Below are 6,331 nucleotides of genomic sequence, written 5' to 3'. Positions count from 1 at the left end.
AAAGGCCAAAGGTGTTCCTGTGGCCAGTGGAAGGTGGGGCACCCCGGGCAGTGCACAGCCTGAGCTGGGCATCATTCCCTCTGCAGGCACCACGGTGAATCCACAGCTTCCCTTACGTGGCCATGCTCAGGATAGAGGGGACTCCTTATGCCAGGAAGAACAACCTGGTGATTCACAAGGTCAGTTCCTGACCTGCTCTCAGTTATCACAGCAGATAACATTTCCTTGAGGTTTAAGCAAAAAAGCCTTAGTGTGGTTTGTGAGACCGTGCTATACAGAGTACTCGTGTCAACCTTTTTCTGTGTGGCTTCATTGCCTGAATGGATGACATGAAGCTCATCAGGTTGCAGTCCTGAAGGCACTTTGTGGATCCTTTTGTTAGAAGTGTGATCTGACTTGACCACTTTTGCTTGAATTTCTCAATATCTGCTCAGTGGGCAGGTTATTAGCTAGCATAAACTCCTCTCTAGTCTTGCCAGTTACTTCTTCTAACCTCTAGACTATTCTGACAGGCAAATCAAAATGTCAAGTCAAATAAAACACCAAATCCTTATTAGGGAATATGAGCAGGCCACCATATGGAAAATAGAAGAAAGTAAAAAAGAAGGTTCAGAGAGATTTGCCAGCCTTTTCCCTATGGACTAGTGTACAGTCCAAAGGAAAGGAAACAGCATGAGAGAGAATACAAGTTCATTCAACAGCAATACCAATACTCATTCAACATCAGATGTGAGACACCTGGATCATTTTTCACACAGGTAGGTACACAGACATACCTCTTTGTAGATGTGCATGTGACTGTCATCAACTGAAATCACCCCAATCATATTTCTTAGGAAAATTTTCAGTAGAGTTATCTGGAAGTTGACCAAATTATCTGAAAAATACTGAAACACTATATGAAATTCTATGAGAACTTGTGGTAGAAGAGAAATACTGGTTAGTTAAATAATAATACAGATAAAACCTAACTTTTTCTAATCTACTGCATTGTATAGATGAAATGAAAGTTTTGCTGTCATGTTGATCTGTGCTAATTACAGCAATTATAATACTTGCAGTGAAGGAAATTTGCAAAAAGTATATTAAATGTTCAGCACTCAGCTGCTTGTCAGCTGAAAGGAAGGCAAGTTAATTGAATGTAACAGTCAATCCTCTTTCTGTTGTTAATCAGTGGTTAATTATAATGTGCAGCTACATGGCCATATGTCACTTGCTGTGGCATAAGAGTAACGTGTCACTGTTATTGATCACTGCATGGGAGGAGCTGGGAGCTGCTATATTCCTGTGCTAAATGCCTTACAGAGGGGAGACTGCTTTCAGTGTGGCAAAAAATTAATCTTCATTCAAAGTGCAGGAGTTAAAATTAGGCCATATATCCTATCAGAATCTAAAATACACATAGTACATTGTATTAGTCTGATTTTTGAATGGTAAATAGATGTAAAAAATCAAAAAGTCATTGAGGTTGGAAAGAATCTTTTAGACTATCGAATCCAGCTGCTAAGCTAATGCTGCCAATCCACCACCAAATCATGTTCCCAGCTGCCACATCTACATGTCTTTTAAGTACCTCCAGGGTTGGTGACTCCACCACTTCCCTGGGCAGCCATTCCAATGCTTGACAACCCTTTCAGGGAAGAATATTTTTTTAATATCCAGCCCAAACCTCCCTCAACAAACTTGAGGCCATTTCCTCTTGTCCGGTCACTTGTCACCTGAGAGAAGAGATGGGCCCCCCCCTTTACTCTGGAGAGCAATTAATTTTCTCCAGGCTAAACACCCCCATCTCCCACAGCTGCTCCTTGTAAGATTTTTGTTCTAGACCTCCTGCCAGCCTCACCTCCTTTCTGTGGACTGAAAACCAAAATAAAATAGATGAAATGGCAGAATGATCTCCTAGGAGCAGGCACAGAATTACTGAGAAGAGAGCTATTGCCGAGTGCAATTTTTCTGCAGACTTCCTGAAACTAAGCAGAGCTGCCCAAAACTGATTTAATGTTCCTGGGTATCTGGAAATTGATTACTTTTAATCTATTACAGCTTTGGTTGTCCACTAAAAAAGGCAGAGTTGTCTAAAGGACTGCTTTTCTCAAAAGTTTGTTGTCCATTCGATAATTTACTTATGCCTGCTCTAAAACACTGCTTAGAAACCAAGCATAGTTTGCAAATTAGTATCCCATAGAAATTGATCCTCTGTCTCTCTTGTCCTGATGGATTTTGCAGGCTTGAGGACTGGTCTGTGTAGGTGCAGATACCACAAATGACCATGGGAAAGAAGACAAAGCCTTAAACCTCAGGGGCTGAGTACTGGATACAGTAGAGCCCAAACCTATAACCTGCAGCCCCTGGAATTGGAGATGATGGCATAATTATCACAATTTTTAAAAGGTACTAAGCAATATACACTAGAATACATTGCCAGATATTCCTCTAAGTTTCCCCTGAGTAAGCACTTTTCATCTGTGACGATCAAGCAGAATCTAACAATGTGTATGAGGTAAAAAGAGCAATTCAGCATGGTAGAGAGGGTGGCTTAATGAAGCTGGTCAGGCTGACAGTGAAAGGAAGGCACTTTCCAACACAGATTGATTATGTCTTCCATTCTGCTTCATTCAGGTAGCTCAGTGTTGGACATGGGATGCAAAAATATCCTGTTTTCTAATGGCAGGAAAACCATTATTAGTCCAGTTTATTAGACTGCATACTGTAACCAGTGCGTTTAATAATTTTTCTTCCCCAATAACTAAATAAAGAAGTGAGAAACGTGTTGAAAAGGGGAGTTGAGTCTTAGCAACATTTAGTTGTTTGAAGGTGAGAAAGTATCCACCTACCCTCACCTATAGGATAAAACATGCTGCTTAAACCTTTATTTACCCACCTGTGTCTGGAAAAATAGCGAGGTGGGTATCTGCCTGAATATCTGCACTTACCTACACTGCAGACTTCAAAGCATGGATAAAACATTAAAGGAAGACTGAAGGCTGAATAATGCTTTGCCCATTAATACTAGAGCCTTTGATGTCACTTCCTTCTCATGACAGCTACAGCCAGAAAGGCTTGCTCCAAAAGGAAAGCACAGCATTGATCTGGTTTCAATAGATCAGCTACAGTATTGCTTTCTTCTGTCACTATTCACAGCACTTCATGGGAGGCTACAGCATCCTTTCAAAATATTTCCACTTGCCTGGAATGAAGGTGGATGTTCTGTATTCTATCAGCAAATATCTTGTCTTCTGAATTCAGTAAGAATGGCAGTGTTGGTGCCTGTGAAAGAAGAATGTCCTTCTTCATCTTAGGCTGTGTTTTCAATGAACCTACCTTAAACTTCCTTTTTTAGGTTCACAGTTTCCTAAAAGAATGTCACTTGCATGCAGATTATTACTTGAAAGTCAATGGCATTCAAATTAGATTTTTCCAGGCCAACACTGAAATACTTCATGGAACCAGAGCTTTCAACACGCAAGCTCTGAGTTTCTGTAGTGGCATGCTCAGTTTGGACCTAGGTCTTTAATACTGTGGCCCTGGTTTTGGAGCATCTGTGGAGGTCATCTTTCAGTCATACATATGGTGTCTGCTCAAAAGGTGTAACAGTCATGTGTGCCTCTATGGCATAAGAGCCCTCTCTAACTTGACTGAACTTGGGTTGCTCCCTCTCACTTTGGCCCTCTTAGGAGCACACAAGCAGAAAAGCAAGTGAGTATCATTCCAGGTCTGCTCTGCTCCAAAAGGCCAAGATGAATGGCATTTCTGAGAGGCACTTTTACTTCTCAAAGTGCAGAAATCTATCCAAGAGCTGGTATCAGCTCAAACACCAGACTGTTTGGGGCAGCATGCCCAGAAATGTTGGCATTTGAGTTGAAAATGTAAGTGTTTATACATCCCACTTCCTGCATTTGTCTGTGTAGTTATGGTACGGGTCTGCTTTTTCAGGCAGAAACAAAAATACCATTCCACCTTTTCCCTTTTACTCAGATGGTGTTATGCAGTGTAAGAAATAAGGAGTCCTTCTGCATGAGGAACAGCTACCATTTATGATTCCTGTGAAGGAGGAAAATGGAGTATCTCTGTCGAAGAGTCCAAAAAGACACGGCAGCACCAATACCACTGGCAGCCTACACAGACATCTAACGCAGACAAAGTGTTACAGCTTGAGGTAAATGGAATTCCTTTGTCCTCGTTGCATGATGGATTGCATGTTTTCAGATAAGATGGTCTTCTAACAGTGTTTATCAGACTTTTCACCTTTCCTCTGTGTTAACAGAAACTCAGCTGCCCTGAGGTGAGTGAGAACAAACCAGAGTTTCTGACAGTAGTGCAAACTGGCCTCTGGAGGACAGGAATCTATCCCATTATTTAAAGTTGTTCTATAGTTTAGGTGTCAAGGCATTTATCCCATAATTTCAGTTTCTTCTCACTGGGCTGGTCAGGGCAGACAGTGTTGCTTGTTGAGCAGCACTGTGATTTTTCTAATGTTTTGTATTTCTCTTGCTAGACCTAATCCTGACCTTGCAATTAGAGAAACACTTGCCATCTATACAGAGCTGGGAGGGAGCATGAGATTTTTCTACGCAGAAATGCCAGCATTTTAAGATGCTCTGTTCCTAAGTGGGACTTTAACAATGAAAGTACATCAGAAGCACTAGTATGTGTCTTTTTCATTGTCTTCTCTGTGTTGTGCATAAAATATATAGAAGGAAATTATCTCAGTGAAGTTGGATGGGACTTTGAGGAGCCTGGTCTAGTGGAAGGTGTCCCTGCCTATGGCAGAGGGGTTGGAACTAGGAAATCTATAAGGTTCCTTCCAACCCAAACTGTTCTACGATTCTATGATCCTATTCCATCTCCTGTCCACTCCTGACAGCTTCAAAAGACTGTGCACGTAGCTGAATTCTGTCTTCAGGGTCAGAGGTCTGCCCATGACTGTTTTTGTATTACTGTCATAAACTTCACAAGATAACTGTTGGAGGTGCCAGCCTTTCAGTCAGCTCCCCTCAGATTTCTCTCTTGCAGTTAGTTAACCAAAGAGGTATTTACCATGTACCTATCAGCAGATGGTAGAGCACCCTTTCCCTCTGTAGCCAGAGTAACACACCAAACCTTTCCCTCAGCATGTGCCTCATCTTCTTGGAGATTTGATAGTCTGAGCTTCATTTGCAAGTGGTGCCTGGGCTGGCCTCTTTGCATTGTGCTCCTATGCAGGCAGGTTCATGAGGCTTATTTTTATGGTTTTCCAATGAGCTTCTTTATATTTTAATGAAAATGCTTATGTGATGGCTTCAAAACAGCTGTTACACAGCTGAATGAGAGCTCATTACATTTTGGCAGTGACTCATGCACCTCTGTTTTTGAGCTCCTGGTTATTGCCTTGCTGCCTACTGTGGAGCTGCAGCACAGCTGAGACCGAGCGCTTGTGCCATGGCTGAATTACTGTCAGTACCCAGTGCCTGGCTGCTTTCACAGCTCAGTTAAACTTCAGCAGTGCAATTTTGAAGCTCTGTAATTTAATAATGCCTGAATTAAGATTCTTTATCCTTGAAGATGATCTAGCAAGTGGATTATTTATTGTGCTGGGCTCCAGTGAACTGTCTTGCCTGACAAGTCAGCAGTTGATGTTGTCTGTGAACATGGAAGTCCTGAGCACCCCCAGTGGAGCAGCTTTTGTTGTCACCACAGACTAGGCTGGACATCTTCCAATAAGGTCATCTCCTTCCTCCAGCAGGTCTTGGTAGTCAGCTGAGAGTATCCCTCAGGTCACCTACCCTGGTCAGCCATGTAAGGGAGCAAATTTGGTTTAAACCTATTTTTGCACATCATATTTTTCACCCCTCAAATACATAGTTTATTGTGTGGCAGACACAGTTCTTAGCCTTGTTCTGCCTCTTAGCAGAAGCTTGACAAGCCTTCTAGGATCAATTTTAAGAGAAGAAATACAGGGCAAATTTCTGTTATTGAGCTCTATAGATCTAGAGGTACTCCAGAGAGGACAATTATGAGACTGTGCTGGATTTAAGACATTTTACGTGGGTAGAAAATCCAGTTTGTGATGTCAATAATGATAAAACATTCGAATGTTTGGACACAAACTTAGTGCCTCAAAAATTTCACACTTACCAGGTTAGCACTGCCAGGCATTGATCTCTAAGTGGCATCAATTCCTTACAGCATCTGCACTCTTTCCCTTCAGTTGCTGCGAGGGAGCAGCACTTTTATGCAGCACTGAGCATGTCACCAGTCCTTGCTAAATTAGCAGGTGTAACATTCTCAATACATTTAGAAAGACCCAGCTCAAGGTTACATCAGAGGCCAACTGGCTGGTAAGCTACCAGCA

This window comes from Cinclus cinclus, chromosome 1 (assembly GCF_963662255.1).
Source record: "Cinclus cinclus chromosome 1, bCinCin1.1, whole genome shotgun sequence".
NCBI classification, from domain to species: Eukaryota; Metazoa; Chordata; class Aves; order Passeriformes; family Cinclidae; genus Cinclus; species Cinclus cinclus.
This window is presented reverse-complemented; position numbering follows the sequence as displayed.